Genomic DNA, 25724 nt, shown 5'->3' on the forward strand with positions numbered 1-25724 from the left:
GATTTAAGTCTGGCTATGGAAGCCTGGTGGCGCAGTGGTTAAGAGTTCAGCTGCTAATCAAAAGGTCTGCAGTTCGAATCCAGCAGTCACTCCTTGGAAACCCTATGGGTGCAGTTCTACTCTGTCCTAAAGGGTCACTATGAGTCGGAATCAACTCAATGGCACTGGGGTTTTGTTTTTTATAGGGCATATTTAGAGTAAGAATAAACCAAATCCCTAACCTCTTCTATAATTTCCTCAATCTTTGGGTGCATGGGTAAGCACTGTAAGAATCATCTAAAAACATTTTAATTCCAAAGAAAGAAAAAAATCTAGTTCCTGACATTACTTTAAACTCCTGGTACATGTCAGAGGTGCACCAATATATAGCAGGAAGAGTAGTGGACTAGGGAGTTAAAGAGACCTGAGTCAACATGCCTTTTCAGTCACTTGGCATTTAGATAAGTAAACTAATTCATTTCCCCGTCTATACAGAATGAAACCATCACGTTACCTGGAAGCCTGTTATAGGGATTAATCCAAATATTACATGCAACTTGCTTCTGACACGATGAGTCTTCTTCTAACTATAAAAGAAAATCAGACTATTTTTATAACTGTGAATATGAAAAGCAGTAAGCCAAACCCATTTTCTCAAATTAAAGCAATGGTGTGAAGTCTGTTACTGTTACTGGTATAATACTCAAACTATTCTCCACGTCAAAGCACTCATTTTATTCAGTAGATTCAGGTTATATTTGCCATAAACTGAAGCTTATCCTTATAAAGATGAAAATTTTATTTTAAATATTTTACACAAAAATCTCCCAGCAATATACCACAAATTATCTTAGACAATTAAAAAATGTCAAACATAATTTAAAAAGCAAATGATGATACCAGATTACTACTCTGTTTTTTTTTCTTTTTAAGACCCACTCTGTGACAGGGTTGTATCCTTTCACCACACTTACTCAATCTGTACGCTGAGCAAATAATCCAAGAAGTTGTACTGTATGAAGAACGTGGCATCAGGATTGCAGGAAGAATCATTAACAATCTTCGATATGCAGATGACACAACCTTGCCTGTTGAAAGTGAAGAGGACTTGAAGCACTTCCTGATGCAGATCAAAGACCACAGTCTTCAGTATGGATTAGACCTCAACATAAAGAAAACCAAAATCCTCATGACTGGACCAACAGTGACATCATGATAAATGGAGAAAAAACTGAAGTTGTCAAGGATTTCATTTTACTTGGATCCACAATCAACACTCAGGGAAGTAGCAGTCAAGAAATCAAATGATGCATTGCATTGGGCAAATCTGCTGCAAAAGATCTCTTTGAAAAGCAAAGATGTCACCTTGAATACTAAGGTGCGCCTGACCCAAGCCATGGTGTTTTCAATTGTCTCATATGCACGTGAAAGCTGGACAATAAATAAGGAAGACCGAAGAAGAATCGATGCCTTTGAATTACGGTGCTGGCGAATAACACTGAATATACCATGGACTACCAGAAGAACGAACAAATCTGTCCTGGAAGAAGTACAGCCAGAATGCTCACTGAAACAAGGATGATAACACTTCGTCTCACATACTTTAGACATGTTATCAGGAGGGATCAGTCCCTGGAGAAGGACATCATGTTTGGCAAAGGGTCAGCAAAAAAGAGGAAGACCCTCAACAAGATGGACTGACACAGTGGCTGCAACAATCAGCTCAAGCATAATGATTGTGAGGATGGTGCAGGACCGTGCAGTGTTTTGTTCTCTTGTACAGAGGATCTCATGAGTCAGAATCCACGTAACAACAACTGTACCAGATGGAGCCCTGGTGGCACAGTGGTTAAGAGTTCGGCTGCTAACCAAAAGGTTGGCAGTTAGAATCCACCAATCACTCCTTGGAAACCATATGGGTAGTTCTACTCTGTCCAACAGGGTCGCTGGGAGTCAGAATTGACTCGACGGCACTGTGTTTGGTTTCTGGTTTTCTATACCAGATACTATGCTAGGTTCTAGGAATATAAACTACCACCAACTTAGACCTTGCCCTTGGAAACCTCAGTCTAAGGGGACAGACTTGTAATAAATATGAGATAATAAATAATAATTTTAAAACACCATATTTCCCTTGCTCAAATAATTTCAGTAATCATTCATTCCACCTCGCAGCATTCTTAGCCCATAAAATAGAATATTCCACTCTTTTTTCCATATTGCGTCTATGAGAATTCGAATCCCTCATTTTTCCTTAAAATTAAAAACTCTATAATTAAGAAGTAGCAGTAAACCCAAAAGCTAGTATACACAAATTGCCTGTCACAAGCCAGGCAAAGCAAATAAAAAAACAAAACAAAATTTGTCAACTCTCAGGGAAGATCACAGAATTTTCAAACTAAGAAAGGGCAGTGTTTCCTTTTTATGCATTAGCACTCAGGGTCACTATTTCACTAAGGATAAAAATATTTAAAAAAACCAAGACTATAAAAAACCTGATTTTAACAAATAGGAAATTCAAACAAAACCAATGTACTTAGCTAACTTTCGAAGTTACAGGCCAATTGTAAGTGTTAGGGAAGTTACGATCACAGAACATAGGTTATAAAAAGTAACGTACTACCATGATACTCTTAACCAATGGCCAAAATGACTCAGTTGACTTCAGAAGTCTTGGCAGACTCACATTTTTTTTTTTTAAAGATTGCTCAAAAAAGTAGAATGTGCCTAGAAAAATTAATTATATGCTTTTGTCAGTTAATAAAAATACTTCTGTATTTTATTTAAGGAGCCAGGATTGCCCAAGTGTTTCACAATCAGTTGCTAACCAAAAGGTTAGCAGTTCAAACCCATCCAGTGGCTCTGCAGAAGAAACGCCTACCCAGTGGCTCTGCGGAAGAAATTGCCTAGCAATCTGTGAAGATCACAAACCCTGTGAAGCAGTTCTACTCTGAAACACATGGAGTGAGTGGCCATGAGTCAGAGACCAACTGGACTGCAGCTAACAACAACAGTAACATGTTTATTTAATGTAATTTTTCATTTTTACCCTCCAAACTTATACTAAATCAGTATTTTCTAATTGATGCTTCATAATCATGGAAACACTGATTTAATTTATGGCAACACAGACATAGAACTGACCCTACCTAGAGAAGCTAGGGGAATGTTTCATCAAAAAAATGACTTTTAAAGTGGATCTTGAAGCAAGAGTAACATCTCATAATGTGAAGAATTTAGGCAAGCAGATTCTAAAAAAATCACCATTTTCAGCAACAAGATGTCAGGTTTCACTTCTTTCTTAAAATACTTCTGCTTCCCTCTAAACAACTTTTCCAGTTTCTTCAAATTTGGTTAAGAGCTGGGCTGCTAACCAAAAAAGGTCAGCAGTTCAAATCCACCAGCTGCTCCTTGGAAACCCTATGGAGAAGTTCTACTCTGTCCTGTAGGGTCGCTATGAGTCGGACAGACTCGATGGCAACAGGTTTGTTTGCATTTACAGCGTGCTGGGAAAGCACTTAACAAAATATTATAAAAATGTATCTAAAATATGAATAAACACACTCAGTGAGCACCTAAAGAGAAGTGAGGCATGAGAGTTTTAAGGCATTGCCTTCTGGCTTCTTAGACAGCTTTCTTGCCAATTTCCTGGTTCTTTACTTTGTTTTACATGGCTCAGGAAGCTGGATAAATAGCCATAAGCTAGGAGAAAAATACTGTACATCTCTTCCCATTATCCTTAGTCTTCTTCCTCTTTCATTCCTTCCCATGCCAGAGACATTCCAGATAGCAATTAGTCCACTAAGCTGCATTCCAAGAAGATCATTATTCGCTGACCTCAACAACATTAGATGAATGGCATGATACGGTTAATTTGGTACATTTCATTCTTTTACACCTATAACTTTTCTAAGTAATTAAGAGGCACTACCTGACAGAAGGAGCCCTGGTGACCCAGTGGTTAAGAGCTCAGCTGCTAACCAAAAGGTTGCCAGTTCGAATCCACCAGCTGCTCCTTGGAAACCCTATGAGGCAGTTCTATGCTGTCCTATAGGGTCGCTATGAGTCAGAATCTACTCGACAGCAATGAGTTTGGTTTGGCTTTGGTTTACCTGAGAGAAGAAGCCCTGGTGGTGCAGTGGTTAAGCATATGGCTGCTAACCAAAAGGTCGGCAGTTCTAATCCACCAGCCGCTCCGTGGAAACCTTATGCGGCAGTTCTACTCTGATGAGCCCTGGTGGCAGGGTGGTTAAGCACTCGGCTGCTGCTAACTGAAAGGTGGGCAGTTTGAACTCATCAGTGGCTCCCTAAGAGGAAACACTTGGCGATCACATCAAATCAACTGTGACTCACAGTGACCCTATAGGACAGAGTAGAGGCTGTCACCTTTATGCAAGCAGACTGCCACAACTTTCTCCCACGGAGCAGCTGGTGGGTTCGACCCTCCGATCTTTTGGTTACCAGTCGAAGGCTTAAGCACTATGCCACCAGGTCCCCTTCTGTAAAGATATCAGCCTAGGAAACCCTATGAGGCAGTTCTTCTCTGTCCTACAGGGTCGCTATGAGTTAGAATCAATTCCATGACACACAACAACAACAACTAAGTGTAAACAAAGTTACAATCAACCAACTACATAATCTGTCCCATTCTTCTTCCCTGTCACGGTCCACTTCTACAGCTGTCACCTTATTTTAAAGTCTCCAACACCACTATCGTCCAGTGAATTTCAATGATGACCCAAAACTCTTCGTATACATCTGTAGCTCTAGGTTCAGTTATAATTCAAAATTATAATACTCAAAATTTCTCCAACTTTGTGGGGCATCCAATTTATGTAGCTATAAATACATTAGAGGGGGCATGGCCAAAAAATCTCCTCAGAGGTTTTTATCCATTGAGTTTTCCCTCCTGTCAGGACAAAGAGTTTCATCAATACAGCCCCCATCTCGGAGAAATGATCAACTTATACCTAGGGTTGCAGGTATTTACCAAGGAGAGAGAGAGTAGGAGCAAGTCCAAGATTATGACTCAACTCACAAGTGATATCCCAGCTCTCTACCTCGGCTATATGCAGAAATATTAAGCAGAGCTCAGCGTAATGGTGAAAAACCCTTCCGAAGTAACAGTGGCAGAAGGACAGAGATCACCATCAAGAGTTCTAAGACTAGGATACAATGGTAGCAAAAACACTGAGGTTTGATGATTAACAGCAGATTCCAGGATGTCTTCTTTGTATAAGAATAGCTGCAAACAATATATTCCCATGTATTATAGGAAGAGAACAAAGACCAGGAAGAAAACACGTGCACACACTTATATTGGTTTCCTGGATGAACAGCACCTGATGAATCACTGCACAAATTTTAAAAAAAAAGAGAAAATTGAAAAGGAACACTGGACACATTGAGTGAGGCAGACCTAACAGCTCTGCATAACAGCATCTCTCTTCTAGGCAGGTCACAGTTGTTACTGTCTAGCACAGTGGTCATGTAAATATTATTTGATGGAATCTATTTATCCAAGATCTTAACTTTTCCAGTCTGAAGATTAAAATTAAAAAAAAAAAAAAATCGGTTAAAATGTCATAGAAAGAGCCTGCTAGGACACCCTCCTAAAACTTCTCTAAAGTTTTATTTCATATACAACACTGAATCTCCACTTTCTTTTTTTTGTATTAACTTTTAACATACATTTGCACTTAAAAAGTTAGATGTTAAACTTGTATAGAGTGTTCTCCTTTATCAAAAAAAAAGATAGATTAATCTGTAAAGAAGCATTTAGAAAAACTGCTCAACTATTCATTGATACTTTAAATAAAAGTAACTTCCCTTTCTATAGGCTTCTCCTTAATTTATTTTCCATTTAGAAAACTTTATCCTGCCCTTTAGAAGCAGAGATGGAGGAGTTTTTTGTTTTTGTTTTTTCAGAAAGAGTTAATTCATAAAGCATAGTTATAACAAAATAGTTCTCTTCTCCAACAATGTCATTCAGCTGACACATTACTCAACTGAAGTTAAAAGAAGCAGTGCCTTGTGATAAATTCTCACCCCAAGCATATTACAGTCTCCAAGGACAGATAAAACAAGTATTTTACAGGAGTCAAATGTCAGTGGGATTCAGGCTCAGGACTGGATGAAAGACATTCATTCAAGAGCCATTAAGAACTTCACAGGCATACAACACTGTGCCAGGGGCAAATAATAGGAAGACTAACAGTCCTTCTCCTCAAACTAAACATCTCCCGGAGGTGTCAATTATGTAACAACAAAAATCATTGCACAAATTAAGTATAATTATACATTTTAAACAGTGCTATGAAATTTGAGAAAGTAAAGTAGAGACCTAGAAGTCAGTGGTACAAGCTGTAAATGCAGCAAGAAAAGACAAAGACTCCCAAAGACTGGATCAGCCTCACAAAAAGGAGGTGGAAAGAAAATTTTAATCAGAAGATTACGAATTACCAAAATCCTTTAAACTCAATAATTACAAAGGAAATAATCAGATATAAAGATAAACAGCTACAATAAAAGATGGTCACTAGAGGATTATTAAACAGAGAAAAACTCAAAACCAAAGCATCCAATAGCAAAAGACTAGCCATGGGATAGAATATTATACTCATTAAAACGATGTTAATTAAAAAAATTTTAAAGGCATGAATAAATTATATAAAGTTTTTTAAAAGCACACAATTATACCTACATTATCTCAAGCATGTTAATAGGTACACAAATAAGCAATCAAAAATAAATCAAAATGTTAAAGCTGGCTATTTCTCAGAGGTAGAATTATGAGTGATTTTGTTTTTACGCTCTTCTATACATGGGCAGATCTACTGCAAAAGACCTCTTTACAGTGTTAAAAAGCAAAGATGTCACTTTGAAAGGATTAAGGTGCACCTGAGCCAAGCCGTGATGTTTTCAATCGCCTCATACGCACACAAAAGCTGGACAATGAACAAGGAACACCAAAGAAGAACTGACGCTTTTGAATTATGGTACTGGCAAAGAATACTGAACATACCACGGTCTGCCAGAAAAACAAACAAATCTGTCTTGGAAGAAGTACAGCCAGAATGCTCATTAGAAGCAAGGATGGCAAGACTTTTTGTTACAAACTTTGGATGTGTTACCAGGAGGGACCAGTTCCTGGAGAAGGACATCATGCTTGGTAAAAGTAGAGGGTCAGCAAAAAAGAGGAAGACCCTCAACGAGATGGACTGACACAGTGGCTGCAACAATGGGCTCAAGCACAACAACGATTGTGAGGATGGGGCAGGACCAGCAGTGTTTCCTTCCATTGTACATGGGGTCGCTATGAGTCGGAATTGACTTGACGGCACCTAACAACGAATTTTCCAAACATAATGCAGTCTGCATTGTTACATTTTTAACTGGTAAAAAGGTTATGTAAGTCACCTTATTTTAAAATTTTCCTTTAAAACCATTAATGACCCTTTCATCTTTTTCTGTACAGAATATCTCACCCAAAGATTCCACAGAACCCACTCATTTAAATGAACTGATACTTGTAAATTGCTTAGAACAGTACCTGGCAGATAGGGAGCAGCCACACAGGTGCTCATTTTTTTCAAGAATTTTAATTTCCCTTTACCTAGTCAAAGTAACTAGTTTGTTTTAGAACTGGTCTATTTTTCATAGCACCTTGGCAAAAGAATATTCTTTTTTCACTTTTGGAACTCTAACATCTCTTAAGAGATAACTGTCCTCTCCCGCTAAGGTTCTAGTTTTGTCAAAGAGCAAGAAAACTAAATTCAGTCAAATATCAAGTTTCTCAAAGTGAAGAAAGAGAATTAACGAGAGAATTAGAATTTTAAAATCAACTGTTTACGACACACCTACAAAAATGTGCTCCTTAACAGATTTATTAAAGAGACTCTCTTAATGCCAACATTTCATGGGATTAAATGCTAACATTAAAAAGAATATACACTTGTCCAGATGCGGAAATGAAGAAATCATACATCAGACTCTCATCAAAGAGAGCAATCTGTAACTATTTGGAAATAAAATGTCTTTAGAAGTCTTTATGAGCTGCTTGCGTGCACACACGCAAACGTGTGTGAGTGCACACGTATGCAATGAGGGAAGGAACAGTGGTGGTGAGGGAGATCCCAGGGGACTCTTCAAGAAACCAAAGATGGCAGCAAACTGTTCTACATAAATGGATAAGGAAACTGAACTTGGAAAGTGAGGGAAGACTTGAGGGAAAAATCAAGGAATGAAAGAGGATTAAGTTGTTTGCTGTAGACTATTTTCACTGAGACATTTTCAGTAAAGTCCAAATTGCTCACTTGTGCTTTTGTATAAATTGACTATTTTATCCAAAGTAATACTGAATTCTGCATCTAGTTTTCACAAGCTGCACAGACACAGGAATCAGAGTGATTACTTTGGTTATCCACACACTTAAATGTACTCCATATACATATTCATTTTTAGTTTTGACAAACTTATACATGCATAAAGCTTGTTTAGAGAAACAGATACACAGTTTTTTTTTTTTGTTTTTTTTTTTTTTAAAAAAAACCATCAGCAGTCCTCTCACCCCATTTTCCACTCAGAGGCAACTAGGACCAGTACTTTCAAATCTTCTAGCTGTTTGTTTTAGTACCTAACTCCATTTCTACAAATAATACTTACAATGTTACTTGCTTTCTCAGTTTTAAGCATCATATCTATCTTTCATTACCATTCTTCCGCCAACCTCCAGCACAAGCACAAATGCTTCTCAATATACTTTTATTTAGAAACATAAAGAAATTACAACTCAGTAAAAAGACAACCCAATTAAAAAGTGGACAAAATATTTGAACAGATTCTTCACCGAAGAAGATACAGGTTATGGGAACCCAGTGTGTCAATCACCAAGTAAATGGGTAAACCAATTGTGGTAAATCCATACAAAGAAATATTAATTAACAATAACAAGCAATGAACTATTAAATATACACAATATGAAATCTGAATCTCAAAATAGTTATGTTAAAAGCCAGACCAAAAAAGAGCACATACCGTAAGACCCCATGTACATAAAATTACAGACAATTTAAACTAACCTACAGTGACAGAAAACAGATCAGTGGTTATCTGTGGAGAGAAGGAGGTGGAAGAGCTGGAGGAGATGGCAAAGAGGCACCAGGAAATTTTTAGGGGGATGGCTGCACTCATTATCTTGACTGTGATGATGGTTTCAGTGGTATACATGTATTTTTAGGAAAATAACATGTGCCCTCTACTTTTTTTTGCCAACCGTGCCCTCCTTCCTACCGTGAGGCATTTTCATAAGTGCCACTATGCTAATTTTTTTACATGTTGCTGTGAGAAAAAATTAGCATAGCGCACTTACAAAAATACTTTGCAAGGGGAAGGGTGTGGTTTACAAACGTAGAAGGTGCGTATTACTCGCATAAAAATGTGTTATGTATATCAAAACTCAAGTTTTTCACTTTATGTGTGTAGTTAACTATATGTCAGTTATACCTTAATAAAGCTGTATGATTTTTATTTTTTTAATTACAACAGAAAAGATCAGGACACGAATAAGCTAAACAGAAGCTCTGGATCCACAGGTGGGGCTCTCCGACTATGGAGTTCACTGTAGGGTGACCTGACTGGCACATTTTCTTTGGACAACCCCCATCCCCAGTGTCAAAATCTTTAGGTCTTTTCCCTTGACCTGGTTAGAGTTCTTAGAGAAGACACGTCCACTCTTGCTGCCAGCATTCTGAAAGCTAAGCAAGGGAAGGTGGTGGGTCTTAACAGTAAATACGTAAACTCACTTAGCTTCAGTGTGGTACCCTGGTTGTCAACTGTGCCTGGTATTTCTCAATATGCTTAGCCTTTTCCAGAAAATAAGCTTCCAGTCTTCCGCAAGGATGGAGGAAGAGGGGTCACAGAGCTGCAGAGAGTGAGGAAAGGAATCTGTGTATCAAATTCTTAAATTTCCAATTAGCTCTCCGGTTTTCCTCCCACTATCACCTAGTTTCCCCAAACTCTGAGGATTCTGTAATACACACTGAGTTGCTTTGGGGCTTTTCCATTACTGACTTAGGATTCAGTTTTCCATGTCTATTAAGCCAGGTACCACTCAGCTCCTTCCAAAATTTTGCTGTGGCTTTTGCTTCTCTCTCGTGGATATGTGGCTTCTTAAGAATTCTACTGTCATTTTAGTACTCTTCTGGCAGGGAACAAAGTTAAATGCCAGTTGTATGTCACTTCTTCAACTGGAAATCTTGGATAATTTAGCTCTTGAGTAAATGCACTTATCTTTGTGAATGAAACACAGTATACCACAGATAAAACATTAAATGATAAGCTAGTCAGAAAACAGAATTATAAGGCAAGCCTAAAATAATAAAAAAGAACTCAATTTTGAAAATTTAAAGAGGGTAAACCTGCTATTGAGTCTCTGGGTGGTACAAACAGTTAACACATTTGGCTGCTAACTGAAAGGCTGCAGGTTCAAGTCCATCCAGAGGCATCTCTGAAGAAAGGCCTGGTAATCTATTTCTGAAAAATCAGCCCCTGAAAACCCTATGGAGCACAGTTTTACTCTAACACACATGGGGTTGCCATGAGTCAGAGGTGACTCGATGACAACTGGTAAACTTGCTATGGCCACACAGATTTTTAAAAAATCAAAACTACAAAGAGAAAATTAATAGGACTACTTTATTTGTATAATACTTTGTAATTTGGGGGGAGGTAACAAAAAAGCAAGTGATTTACCCATGGTCCCTTGGCTTTAACTCATGTTTAGCTCTAGAGAGACCTTAGATACCATTATAGGGTAAAAATCAAAACCAAAAGTTTTAGGTTGAGTCATATACAAGAACAGCATAAAGATATGTAGGCTCTGAGAAAGGTGAGCATTCCTAACAAAAGGAATGCTGTCAGCAAGATGTCCAGAGGTGAGAGAGAATCAGGTAGGTACCAATGTCCAATAAACCAAAAAACCAAACCACTACCATCCAGTTGATTATGACTCACAGGGACCCTACAGGACAGAGTAGAACTGCCCCATAGGGTTTCCAAGGCTGTAAATCTTTACAGAAGCAGACTGCCACGTCTCTCTCCCACAGAGCAGCTGGTGGGTTCAAACTGCCGACCTTTCCATTAGCATCCTAGCGCTTTAATCACTGCGCTACCAGAGCTCCTTCAATGTCCAATAACATATATAAAAAAGTGGTGTTTAAGCTCAAAGCAGATTAATTTGAACTTTACCCTAAATCTGCTCCATGCAGAGAATTGAGCACTTGACTGATCTTTGTTCTTCTTACATGGGACATCCAGAGGATTTGCTGCTGGAGGATCTTAGGCTTTGTCACCATGTATTTTCCATCTCACTGACTGACCCTTCCTTGCTTTCAGACCTCTATCTGCACTAGTGTCCTTTAACTCAGTAGTTTTCAACCACAGTATCAGTTGCTAGAAGCGTCAAAAGTAAAAGTACCTGAAGTTCGTGAGTTACTTTTTTAAAGAAATAAACAAAGTAGCTATCCTTATAGCATCACTGGATTCTGGGCATGGTTTCCTTAGTAGAGAAGAGGGCAGAATTATAGCAAAGGAACTGAAAATCTCACTTAACTGTAGGTATTAGTAAAGCAACTTGTAGTATATATATGTCAATGTTATTCATTTGTGTTTCGGCAGAAAAAAATAGACTTAACCGCTCTAGCCCATTTCACTTTTGTTGTTTTCCATTTATTTCTGCATTTATAGATTTCTTTCTATTCTTTTCACTAACAAAACCATGGTCTGTTTCTCTTTTGACCAACAGTTTTATTGTGATCATTATTGCAATGTTAAAGTAGGAACAAATCCTGGAATTCCTTCTATAATACCTTACCAACAAGTAGGTCTACAAAAGTTTAAAAACGGATTGGGAGAACACTCAACAGAAGCATACTTGTATAGTTTCAGCTGTGCTAATTGCTGGAAAATCTCTGTCAGAGCAATTTTTATTTTTTAAAGCATTTTTTTAATATAAAGGCTTACATACTAAACAAATCATGAACTGCTTAAATGTTTGAAATTACTACTCCATGTATTACATGAGCATTCAATAGAAATGATAAAGTACACACTTTCCTTCTTGACCTAAGGCGGACAGTCAGAAGAATTACGTTACTATCTTTTAAACTTTAACAGAGATTGTATACCTACACTTCTTCTGATGTCTACATTGATTCTGTACCAGTCATGGATCAACAGTTCACTCTCAGTTCATGGAAAAGAACTCTCCCAGAAAAATTAGAACCTGTAGCAAACAGAGATTTCAAAACTTGGTTCCAACAGTATTCCTATCAAAAAACAGCAACTACAAGAGTATCATAGTTCAAATTATAAACCATAATACATGCTTTAAATTATGGCATCTTATATCATACAATGTGCTAACAGAGTATAAATCCAACAAGCACATCTTAACAACATGAATCCTGATGAAAGGAAAAGAGCCACAAGCCAAAGGAAAGTGAAATTAGTCATTTTAAAAATACAAATTTTAACTGCTACTATAATGACTTAGTACAATCAAAATAAAATTTAAAATGAACAAATAACCATAGTGAAATTCGGAAATGGAGAAGTACTTCCTACACAGAAGCTAAATTCTATCGTCTTAGTAACGTTCTATGAAATGAAGCTGCCTTCCAAAAGTAAAACAAGTTGTCCGATGAAACCATCTGAGAAAGATTAGAATTTCAAAGGTAAAAAGGCTTTAAAATTTCTCCAACAAAAATTTCCTAAACCATAACAGCTTTAACAAAGCAATCTAAACAATGTCTAAATCATAAACCTACTTGTCAAAAAATACTGATTAAAACTCTATTCTCAAGAATCTATCTCTGATCTCAACTCCACTATATTATCACCAATTGAGATCAGTGAGTAAGACAAAAGGATATAAAATTAGACAGGACATGTGAGACCCAGACTACAAAAGCAGAGAAATTCAGACAAGAAAATCATTGAAGAACGACAGGAAAAGGTAGACTAAGGCTGACTTTTGAAGGATGGGCAGAGTTAGATGACAAAAAGATTGAGGCAGTACTATCAAGGAAGAGGAAAAGCATACACGAAGTCACAGCAAGGGTGTATGTAGGGGACTGTGAGACTATGCAACTGTCATGTAGTGATAGTGGGCAATCAGCAGTATAATCAGTAGTACTATAGTACTGCAGCACTGCCCAACTACAGGAAGCATGATTCGTACTGTGTTCTATGTGAATAGCACCACCTGGAGGTGTGCAAAGTGGTGATCCTGGTTAGTAGCACAGAAAATTTACAGTGAGATACTTCACAAAAAGGGATTGTGAAATAAGGGAGCAAAATGCTATACACCTTTGGATAGATTCAGTCCATACCAGCATATTAAAGATTCACAAAAGTTCCAAATGGGAAAATTGCATAAACCACCATATCCTGGATCTTGGTATTGCTCCTCTTTCCGCAGGAAACATTTCTTACAAGTGTTCTAAAACTCTTCAGAAAACACTGAACTACCTTATAACAGCATCAAGTCATGTTTTGATAGAGAAAAATGAGAAACCATAGAATGTTTTAGTGAAACAGCAACAGGAAAGCTATTTAAAAATAACAACATCAAAAATCTAGCACAAATATGAAAGAAAGATTAAAGCTGCAGATTTGAGAATTCTGAGAGTTTAAGAATTGTTTCAAATTCTCCTCCTGGGAGCAAACTAGCTCACTGGGTTGATTTAATAATAGATCCATATAGCTAATAATCAAGTTACTAAAAAGCATCTTTTAAATTATACAATCAAATCCTTTTTAAGATCTATTTTTCAGGAAACATAAATTTTACTCCTAAATCTATCAGGTTTTTATAGTAGTCATACCAGTTTACAGCTGGATGGTGTCATCTCAGATTTCACAGTATAAGCAAGCATTGGTCCATTTACAACTATCTTTACTCTTTCCTCTAGGGGCCCTGGTGACAGTAATATTAATACAAAGCAGGTATCCCAGATTTTGAGAAACCATATTGTTGGAAGTTACAGAACTTAGAAAAACCACGTAATACTCTTACCAAAGAAGTAACTAAAAACACTATACACTATTTAGGATAGTTAGCTGTCTTGGGAAAATCTGAAAGAAAACAGCTTTAAATGAATATGGAGAAAAGTTTACCCTTGGTTTATCCAGATTTCTCTCTTCCAGAAATCTCTATTAATTTAGATTTCAACAACTTTCAGCAAATTATAACCTATGATTACAAAATACACCCTAAGACATGGCCAACAACTCTAACTTTTTGGAACAACAACAATAAAAAACGTTCAACACAGTCTTGAGATGGACCTGCTTTGAAATTAATTTCATTGTAAATACATTTTAAATCTAAGTTAAGGCTATTTATTTATCACATTGCTATAAATGAAAACAACTGCATTTTGAAACTGGTCTTAAATAGAAAAAAATTATTAACGGAAAGTAATTAATATGTAGTATACAGCATTAGATAAAATAGTTCAAAAGTCATGTTGGTTTACCTCAAACAGACCTTACAAGAGCTTGCTGAACTATGCAAACTGTTATTTAAAATTTAAACAGAATACCAGTAACTTCTGTTTTAAATGCACAGAATGGTAAATTAAATCGATTAGTCTGGTATCATTAAATTCTTAAAAAAGATCATTCAGCACTAAACTGCTGTTGTGGAAGGAGAAGCTGCTTGTTAACTAAAATAAAGACCATTGCTCATCTACCAATTTATGACCTTTTAGTTTGAAGGAATATCCCAAGTCATTCCTTCTAGCAAACAATAAGAGCTAGACTAAATATACAGTAACGTACCGACACGACACGTCATGCAGTATTTTTATGAAAATGAGCCTCACATTCAAGTCATTCAGAAACAGTATTAAGACAAGGACAAAAAGTGAAGAAGATTCTCTGTGTAGAAGTTCACAGCACTTAGTAAGGAACCACAAATGAATCTTCTGAAGAAGATAGTGCACACATAGATAACAAAAATATTTTAAATTTATCAGTTTTACAATTGTCACGAAAACCACCGAAATCAACAAATCAAACTTTGCCACGATAGTCAAAACTATGTGAAAGCACTAACTCAGTTATGTTCAAAGTCAAATAAATCAATGATGTCCTTCCGATTTATAAAGGCATTTCTATTACATAATACAATTGTAACCTAATTATAGATTCAATATCAGTGTTTCTCAAAATGCAAGTTTCTGGGGCCCCACTCCAAATCTGCTGAATGAGAATTGCCAAGGATTCTGCACTTTTAATAACTTCCCCAGGTGATTCTCGTGCCCACTAATGCTGGAGACTATCTTCCTTGTAAGATTTACAATAACGTTTTGGATTTCAGAAACTAAAAATCTCCTCATTTGGGACCTTTTTTAAACTAAATTTTATTACATAGGTTAATATCCCTAAAAGATTTAGGAAATGAACATATTGCGGCAAGAAAAACCAAAGTATTAAAAAAATTAAAGCAGAAATTACAGAAAAAAACTTTTAATATAAATGCCATTTTCCAACAGGTCTATGAAAACAAATTTCCTAACATTAAAAAGCCAAATTCACAAAATTAAAAACACAGTATTTTAAATATCTTCAAATTAATTTACATATCCGTTAAATAAATCAGTTATGAACTGTTTATATTGTACCAAATATAAGTAATGAATGAATTTATAAAGCCAAATCCAGACATATCTGTTTATATTCCACTATTAAATTTACTCTGGTTGGAAACTGATTTTCTTATAAACTTACATAACTTTCATAAACTTACATAAACACGTATAATGGAAAGAGCAAAGAAGCAAAAGTTAGTAGCCACCTAGATTCCAATTCTGGCTAATCTAGTTGCTAGCTATATGACCTGAGGGCCTAGGCAAATCGTTTTATCTACCTTTAGGGGGTGGGGGTGGGGGAGTACAGCTGTCTACCCCACTCATATCACGGTTACTTTTTTGAGAATCAAATAAGATAGTATTGTATGTAAATAAAAACAGTTCAAAAATTATGATTTATGAAGAAACCCGGGTGGCGTGGTGGTTAAGAGTTTGGCTGCTAACCAAAAGATCGGCAATTTGAATCCACCAGGCACCTCCTTGGAAACCCTATGGGGCAGTTCTAGTCTGTCCCATAAGGTCCCTATGAGTGGGAATTGACTCGACGGCAATGAGTTTGCTTTGTTTTTTTTTTTTTGGTTTTACAGTTCTTCACTTTTTGTCTTTTTTACAGTTTTTAGTTTATGATTTATGACTATGAAGTGCTTTACAGTTTTTCTCAGTATGTAAATACATTCTGAAAAGTTTTAAAGCACTTCGTAAATCAAAGACATTAGGGCAGAAAAGTTTGAGACATAATATCTTTAGCTGCCTGCTCTAAAACAGACTATCACCGGAAAAATTAAAATGCATATGCTATATAAACAATGAAGAACATAAAAACTGACCTTTAAGGTTCAATTATCTATTGGGCACTACTGTATATATTCTATAAATTATAAGTATAAAGGAAACCCTGGTGGCGCAGTGGTTAAGAGCTGCGGCTGCTAACCAAAAGGTTGGCAGTTGAAATCCACCAGGCACTCCTTGGAAACCCTGTGGGGCAGTTCTACTCTGTCCTATAGGGTTCCTATGTGTCGGAATCGACTCGATGGCAACGGGTTTGGTTCTAAGTATAAAACATAAGATTTTGACTAGGTTATTTTTCCTATGCCCCATTTATAACAGATTTATTTCTTGTGTGAAGATATAAATGAAACTAGATGGACCAAGAGTTGGTAACTGTCAAAACTGGTCAGTATATATATTCAGTGTATATATTTACTTATAAATATATAATTATAATTTATAAGTAAATATAATAAATAATTGTAATTTATAAGTAAATATACACACTCAATATATATACACGGTTGCTATGAGTCAGAATCGACTTGACGGCAACGGGCTTGGGGCTTGGCTTAGTGTGTATGTATACATATATGTATAAATATAATTCTCTTTACTCTGACGTGTATTTGACAACTTCCATGATAAAGAAATTTAAGACAACAATACATAGGCGGTATGTATATATAACACTTGTAGAAAGTTTAAAATTTATTTTAAAAGTTGTTTACATCTGTTTGAAAATTATTCCCATAACTATTGTTTATCTTTTTCTTTTTTTGCAACATTACTTCAGATTCTATACGTTCCAAATAAGCAACTATTAGAATAAGCTACTATTAGAATCCTTCTACATGTCATGAAACCTAGTAGAAAATAACTATTCCTTTCAACTGTTTGAGTAAATATTCTTACTTGGGCTGTAAAAATGTAATTCTTACTTTCCTTCTTGTGGCAGGTTTTTATTTTTGCTCATTCATTCCAAAAGCTCCAGAATTAAAATGCAGAAACAACCGCTTCTAGCTGTATGTATGTGTAAAAACGTAAGAGGAAACGGGCAAATACTGTTTCTTTGCTCAGTATTGAAAACGACAACATTATAATCAGTTATTTGTTTTAAAATCTGTTGATCTACAGCAGTCACTTCACATGGTAAAAGACTGTTTCTATCCAAGTTAAGTTAAAATGTCTGCCAGTCAAAGGAGATTAGTAAATATCACCCCCCCAAATTAAAGATTCTATCAAAGCATGCACAATAATGTGTTAACTACCCTGCATACATCAATCTAACTGCTCAAATAAACCTAGGATCATACAGCTTGAAAAAAATCACATAAGAGTATAAACCACCTTTCATCTCAGACAAATTTTGTTTAATTTTAACTTAATACTTATCTACAGCTCTGCAGATAATGCTTTATAGTAGCCTATGAAGGAATTGCAAGTGTTAAATCAAAATTAAAATGCAATTAGAAGGGCAATAATACGTGATTTGTAATTAAAACTATATTTAGTAATATCCCTACATAAACTTATTATCTGAGTGCTAAATCACTATCTAAAAAGTACCCTGTGCCTAAAAAGACAAGGTACCTTAAAACCAAAAAAAAAAAAAAAAATTCCAAACCCGTTCCGTCGACTTGATTCCGACTCATAGCGACCCTACAGGACAGAGCAGAACTGCCCCATAGAGTTTTCAAGGAGCGCCTGGTGGATTCGAACTGCCCAGCTTTTGGTCAGCAGCCGTAGCACTTACCACTACACCACCAGGGTTTCCAAGGTACCTTAAGTGTACCTTAAATTTTTGATGGGGGGAGAGGGTAAGAAGGTAGTGAGCAAGTGGGTGGGAAGGAAATCTCACCAACTCACTACAGCATTTGTTTTCTAAGCTTTAAAAACTCCACTTATTTTTATAGGCAATACATATGAGAGAAGCCATATATAGAAACCACTTTTTCCAACATGGACTCTAATAACTTTGAAAATAAGTACTCCTGCTAGAAATCCTCACTGGTATTTTTCAAAAACAAGTAATTGTAAAACCATAAAAAACGACTTGTTGGAAGATGGCAAATAAACTATACCTTATTCAAGCAAGATTAATAATTTCACCCATTTTGCTTGTTTATTTTAGAATCTGTTAATAGCACGGCAGCTAAAAAAATTGTAAAACTGTTACCATGCTGGTAGGCACCCTTATTTGGTGGCAGTGGCTACTTTTAAATACCTATTCACCATGCAGCTATTACTTTATTTCTTTGCTTAAGAAGATCCAGACTATCAATAACCCTATTAAAGTATCATAAACATGTATCGAACCTAGTTTCTCACCTCATCTCAGAATCCTACATTGAGTCCCAAGTTTCAATTTAAAAACCACGATTTCCCATACAACTGCAGAAATTCCCCCCAAAAGGAGAGTGAGGAATACGACTACAGAAAATAATGAAGACGAGAATATCGGTAATGAAAGTGAGATAAAAATCAAGAAAGCATACTCTTTAATTTTTGCCATTTTAATAAAAGAAAATCACAAAATTTTAAATTAAAGGTGGCGCTCTGTACTCAACTTACCCGAATGTGACTCACTTTTGCAGACTATATGGTAGAAAATAAGTTACTTTTCAAAGATCCTTCCAGTTACACCCAAGCCAAACTCAGGGCAGAGATCCACCCTTAATTACAGCAATTTATCGTCTCATCCAAAGCAAGGTAGAAACTAAAACCTCCCCCTAAAATCAACACAAAATAAGCCCATTTCTTGTACTCGCTTTCAAAGGCTTCCGATAAAAAAAAAAAAAAAATGTTTCTATTTACTTCGATTTGAACTTGGATGTAAGATTTAAAAAAAAAAAAGAGGGGGGAAGGACTCAAATGAAAAGCACAAGTACAGAAAGCAGATTCTCCAATCCCTCTTAATTCCCCCAATCCGCCCCTGCCGCACACCAAGGACAGGGAGTCTAGAGAAGGCTGGCAGCCCGGCAAGCGGTGAAGGCCCTCCATTCACTCACGTGGGCCACCATCCAAGGGGTTACACACCCTCTGACCGATGAGAGTCTCACACAAATCAGGCCATTACAAGTAGTTCTCATTATAAAATACACCCATGCTGAGCAAAAACCTTATTTTAAAACAGGGCTGTCCTCAGGTGGGGGAGGTCAAACACAACAAAGGCTTCCGTATTGAAAGGCAGACAGGCTAGATATATGCATATACTTTCACACATAAAAACAAACAAAAAAATTCCATATAACTAATCCATCATGAATAGCAATCGATATCAACAAGAGCCATTTAGATTATTAATAAACGAAGAAAAGCAGCATGCATAGCAGCCAAAGGTGGCTGTCTGCAGCGCTCTGAACCCAGGGAAAAGGTAAAAATGCGCCTGCCGAGGAAGGTCCACCCCTCCGCGGATTTACGGATTCCCTCACGGAACCCGGACCATCCCCTGCCCTCCCCTCTGCGCGAAGCACCGCTACACCGCGCAGGGTGCGAGCGCTCCCAGCACTGCGAGTCCCGCAAAAAACTGGTGAGTGAAATGCGTACAGAGACCAATCTGGCTAGCAACCGCGGCACAGGAACAGAGGTCGCTAACTAGCTTAGCCACAGGATTCTCCTGCAGAATGGAATAAAGGGAGCCCACCTCGTCCCCTGAAACTGGAACGTGGTCTTCTTTCTTACTAACCCATTCCGAAAAGAGAGAGGAGAGAGCGTAATTGTTGTTTGTTTTTTTTTTTAAAACAAACAACTAAACCCATAAACACGAATCGGAAGCAACCGTGAACATCTTTGTGAAGCTCTGACAGAAGACGCGAAGAAAAAAGCGAGGCGAGGTGGTACTCCGATTCCGAGGAATCACCGTCCTGCCTGACACACATAGGTCAACCAGTCCCGGCCAGGGGCCGACCACTGGCCCCAGATCCCCGCCCGCAGCACCCCAGGGGAACAGAGGCCGGGGATTAGAGGGGTGACCCTCCCGGGGCGCGGGGAGAGGGAGCGCCGAGCACCACTGCCCTCAAGGTCACCACCAGCCTGGGCGGGGACGGCCGGCGGCGGGATGGGCTGCGGCGCGACCGAGACACCTCAGAGAAACCAAAGAGTTGCGGGTGTGGATACGAAGCCCAACCGAGCCCCGTCCCTCTGGCCCTGGGCGGGGATTCCCGGCAGAACCAGACGCTGAGGCACACGGCGAGGAACCCGCTCACCTTTACGATCTTCCGAAGCGCGCAGTTCAGCAGAAGAAAATCTGTGAGGCGCCCCCCGAACGCCCCCACCAACTTCTCCCGAATCTGCCGCAGTCCGCCCAGCACCGGGCTGTCAGGATCCCCGCCGCGACGCCCCGACCCCGGTGTTCCGCCCGGCCTCCCCGCAGGTGACCTGCCCGCCGTCCCCCGCTGCGGGCGGCAGCGGCCGCCACTCACCTCGCCCGGCAACAGGAACCATTCTCCGAGGGGAAAATGAAGGGGAGGCTGCAGGAGGGTCGGGGGACAGTGAGGGGCAGCGGGAGGCACAAAGAATAGGGGCTTGGTCCTACGCGACTCCGCAGCCTGATTGCGGGGCTCGGGGCGCCACGCGGAGGTGCGGTGCACCTCGAGGATGAAGCGGCCGCGGAGCTGAAAGGCTCGGCGTCCACCAGTCGGGGTTCACTACTCACGCTGCACTGAGAGGAGGCGGCGGCGAAGGAGGAGAAGGAGGCGGCGCCCGGCGCGGCCCCTGCCCAGAGCCCAGCAGCCTCCGAGTGGCCGCCTGCGTCCCCGCAGGACCCGCCTCCTCGGCTCAGCTCTCAGCACAGCCAGTTCCGCCAGCCTCACGCAACCGTCCGCAGCGGTAGCGGCAGGAGGGGTGCACCCCCTCCCTAAGCACCGCAGCCCGGTCCGCTCTGGGCGGATGCCGCGGCCACTGGGGAGCCTCCGAACACGAGGAGGCTGCGCGCTGCTCCGGGGAGGGTCCCCGGCTGCACTGGGTGGCCCCCAAGATTACCGGGGTAGGCAGAGAAAGGAGAACTCTCACCTGTTCCGGTCGGGCGCTCCCTTCTCTCCACACCCACACGCCTCCCGCTCCACGTTGGCGGCACAGTTGCTCCCGCTGCCACTGCCGCCGCCGCCGAAGCTCGCACCGTAGCTGCTGCCGCCTCGGCTGGGCGCGGTCACGTGACGCGACCCGCGGGGAGCCTGGGGGCGGGCGGGCGTGCGCGCGCGCGGAGGAAGCGCGGCTCGGACGAGAACCGGGAGCGGAGCGGCACGGAGGGGGCGTTTAAGGGGAGGACCCGCCGAGCGCGCCCCCGGCTGGCGAGCGAACGCCCGGCGATTAGAACTTGCCGCGCGGTCAGGAAAGGGTGGCCGGAGTGAGGGGCGGGGGAACTCGCGCCTCCACGAGCCCCTCCCTCTCTTCCTTACCCGAGCGCCTCGGCTCGTCCCTGCCCCCGCCCCCTCACCCTCCTGCTCGCCCCTTCCCTCCTGCCGAAGCCTGCGGTTGGCTGAGAGGCTTCTGACGTCCGTGTTTCCATGACGTATCGGGGCGGGGGGGAGCGGAGGGGGAGGAGGGGGTGGTTCGGGCTCGCGAGGTGATGATTCAATCAGTCACTGCCGCTACTCCGGTGCGGGGTCAGGCCGCTCTTGCGACGTGTGGAGGCAGGAGAGCGAAGACTGCGGCAGGAAGCGTGCGGGCGCCCTTCACCTGGGGCCCCGCCCGAGCCGTACCCGCGCCTGAGCCCCTCCAGGGCCCAGGAGATGGGCAGGCGGGCTGGCGAGGGCAAAGGTTCCTGGCGAGGACGGGTTAAGGCGGACCCCGCGTCGGCGAACCCTTGAGCGGTTTCTCGCCCTTTCTCAGCCCTAACCTTTTACCGGACTCGATGCCTGCCCCGGGGCGTGACGCAAGCGCTGGGCATTCAGAAGTGCCTCCCGGCGTGCTCCCTGTGTTCGGAGGAGAGCCCACTCCCCCTGCGGGGTGCCCTGTCTCTCCCCGCTGGCCAGGCCAGTAGACACCGGAGATGTCCGCCGGGCTCCCGCTCCGCGGCTGCTGCAGCGCCCCAAGGGTTAACTGAGGCGGGCGGCCGGTGCTAACAGGCCCGGTAGGATCCGCGCTTAAAATCCCGGTGTTTTCGTTTTGGGTTTGCTTTTTCTACCAATGCCAGCCGTTTGGCTCTTTTCGTTTACTTGTACATCTCAACCCAGCACCCTTCTTTCATCAGGGGAGAAGAAAATGGAAAAACACACAGGAATAGTAATGTGCAGAGTTTGGATGCTAAAAGGCAACCTGCTTTGCTCCAACCTTCAATTAATAGAAAATAACTACCCTTCGAACATCTGCTTTAAAAATAAAACTGTTCTCCCCCCACCCGGATACATTTATTAGACGTGTATCTTACCTAGGATACACATCTTTTCCTAATCGCTTCACACAAAGACCTTGTCAGTGTCATTTTAATACCACTTAATCAGAACAAAAGGATGAGCTCTGCAGAGTCTTCTACTTTCTCCTAACTCCAGGACTGGCAAATTAATATTTGCAATGTCTTCTCGAAAGCATACAGGTGATGCGGAATACTTTATTATGTATTCACTGGCAGCATTTATTTTCAATTGTTTTTACAGAGTTGGAAACAAAATATGTGAAAAAGCTTAAAACGCAAAAATTTCCAAGTTAATCCTATTAAAAGAAAACTTAAATTATTTTATGTATCTCGTCAGGTTTGACATTACCAATCTTTTGAGCTTTGACCTTGATTTGCAGAATTAGCACTGGGCAGAATGATACTGTTTTACTCTTTAATCACGCTTAGCGAATTTGGTTGATATGGTACAATAGCCCTTCCTGACACTATTTCAGAACTTCTTAACAGAAAAACATTAGCTAAATTTCATTAGGTAAACTCCAGTATTTCCTCACTCAGAAATATTTTTCAAAACGGTTCAGAGACATTTAAGAATCATTGGCTTTTTTCCAACTTTTTCTCCAAGGAAGTCACAATACAAAATTGAATTATGCATTCTACTTTAATCAAAAATTTGATATTAAAGTTATATATGAATCATTGTGATAGTACACTAGCAAAATGTATAATAGATTAAACTAGAATCTGTTCACTTTGTGGGTTTGTTGCAGTTCCAAGATATAAAATATATGCTCTTAAAGTGTTGTGGTCATGAGAAATTACTCAGCATGATTTCAATAAAGTCTTCATTTATGGATATATATCGCAGAACATATTTATATGCATTTTAATGAAATGTGAGTCACATGCAATGATATTTTTACCACCATTGTCAAGATGATTGTGCTGTGTGGTTTGATTTTTATATTTTCATTCTTCAAATAGCAAGTAATTGTACATTACATTAAGAAATATAAATTTCTATCAAAGCTTAACTGAAACCTTCGTCATGGCACATTTCTCATTGTGAAGATCAAGAAAATATTGGATTGTAATGGACTACAACTACCACAGCCTCCACCAGACTGAGTCCAGCACAACGAGATGGTACCCGGCTACCAGCACTGACTGCTCTGACAGGCGTCATCATAGAGGTCTTGGACGGAGTTAGAGAAAAATGTAGAGCAAAATTCAAACTCACAAAAACAGGCCAGACTTACTGGCCTGACAGAGACTGGAGAAACCCCGAGAGTATGGTCCCCGGACACCCTTATAGCTCAGTAATGAAATTCCTGAGGTTCACTCTTCAGCCAAAGATTAGACAGGCCCATAAAAACAAAATGAGACTAACTGGGCCCACCAGCCGTGGGGCAAGCACGAGAAGGCAGGAAGGGACAGGAAAGCTGGTAATGGGAAACCCAAGGTTGAGAAGGGGAGAGTGTTGACATGTCGTGGGGTTGGCAACAAATGTCACAAACAACGTGTATTAATTGTTTAATGGGAAGCTAATTTGCTCTGTAAACCTACATCTAAAGTACAATTTTTAAAAAAAAGAGAAGAAAATTGCTTAATTAGTGCTTCCTGAAAAATTTAGCAAACTGAATTCAAAGATGCCACCGTATATGATATAACCGTATCCTCTTAATCTTATACTTCATTTATTCCAGGGATTTAGTTTAATATGGATGTATACAGTACATAATAAGAAACAACAGTAGTATAATTTACTGTTGAAATGCTTGATCTTGCAAAGTTTTTTAAAAATACTTTTTTGAATATCTTTTTTTAGTTATAGTACAATATTTAAAAAAAGATTTAAATCCTATAGCAAATGACTATTTGGGATGTTAATTTTCTTTGAAGAGAGGCCACATATTTGAAATAATGTATTTGGAAGATGTATAGAGTAGATTTCTTTTAACAGAGTAAATCTAAGCTGTTGACATCTTCGCTAATAAGTTGATCGATCCAAGACAAATTAATAATATGTAACTCAGAGATATTTCTAAAATCTTCAGTGTAATTAAGCATAAAGGGAAAAAACTTTAGGATCTTTATTTTCTCAAGAATACTATCACATGCATCTAGCAATAGAACAAAATAGAGATACCGATAGCAACATATTTTTTAAATTATACTCTTTCTCAAAATGCACATTTATACATATATGAATTCATCAATCCTGATCAGTGGAGAATGCTAATTAGGACTGACAGGCATGGGGAGGTGGGGGACAAGGGATATTCAATGCTTCATAAAAATTATATATGTTCTCGAATTTCCATTGACCTGAATCACCAAAGAGAGATGTTAAGACAAGCATTGCTTAGCTGAAAAAGACAGAGAAGAGTTATCTCTTAGTTATAAATTAATTACAGTTATTAAATTAAATGAAGTATAATTACAGAGAAGCCTAAAACATAATTTTCAAGTCACGTAATGAAAAGTTTTTATAGGTCAAAAATACAAAATAGTTATATATTGTCATTTGACAGGAACTGTTTAGTGCCTAACCAAAATATTAGCTGTTCAAACCCACCCAGCAGCACCATGGAAGAAAGGCCTTGCAATATGCTTTCATTGATTACAGCCAAGAAAGCCCTATAGAGTGCAGTTCTACTCTGCAGCACATGAAGTTGCCATGAGTCAGAATCGACTTGACAGCAATGGGTTTGTTTTTCTTTGTTTTTTTAAGTTTAAACACCCTGTACTTTTAGAGCTGAAATTGACTCCACAACAACTAAAAATAACGACTGTTCTAGGTATAAGACATTTTTTTCTCCCCCCAATATTGTATAATCTAGGATCATATAAGTATCGTTCTAAATCTAAATTCCAGAGGATCATAAAAGGGAAACCTCATACCTAAATCTAGTTTAGGAGAATTTGGACTCAACTTGTGCCATGAAAGAGGTATAGGATTTAGATTAATGCGAAAGAATAAA

The 25724-nt window shown here is 39.5% G+C and overlaps 1 protein-coding gene across 7 annotated transcripts in view; it reads right to left on the reverse strand.

Annotated features, from left to right (window-relative positions):
- The window catches only part of ATP2B1 (ATPase plasma membrane Ca2+ transporting 1), a 133644-nt gene extending 111953 nt beyond the window's left edge, over positions 1 to 21691 (reverse strand). For 3 of the 7 annotated variants that reach the window (XM_023738559.1, XM_023738552.1, XM_023738558.1), the window contains exons 1-2: positions 954 to 984; positions 494 to 566 (exon numbers count right to left, since the gene is read on the reverse strand). The gene's annotated coding sequence lies outside the window, so the exon portion shown is untranslated. Of the gene's footprint in view, positions 1 to 493; positions 985 to 9782; positions 10468 to 21416 lie in introns of those variants that run through there. The other 4 variants (XM_023738556.1, XM_023738554.1, XM_004384193.2 and 1 more) reach the window with 4 other exon arrangements.
- Between the last annotated feature and the right edge of the window lie 4033 nt (positions 21692 to 25724).

The sequence above is a fragment of the Trichechus manatus genome, unplaced genomic scaffold, assembly GCF_000243295.1.
Source record: "Trichechus manatus latirostris isolate Lorelei unplaced genomic scaffold, TriManLat1.0 scaffold00119, whole genome shotgun sequence".
Classification (NCBI taxonomy): domain Eukaryota; kingdom Metazoa; phylum Chordata; class Mammalia; order Sirenia; family Trichechidae; genus Trichechus; species Trichechus manatus.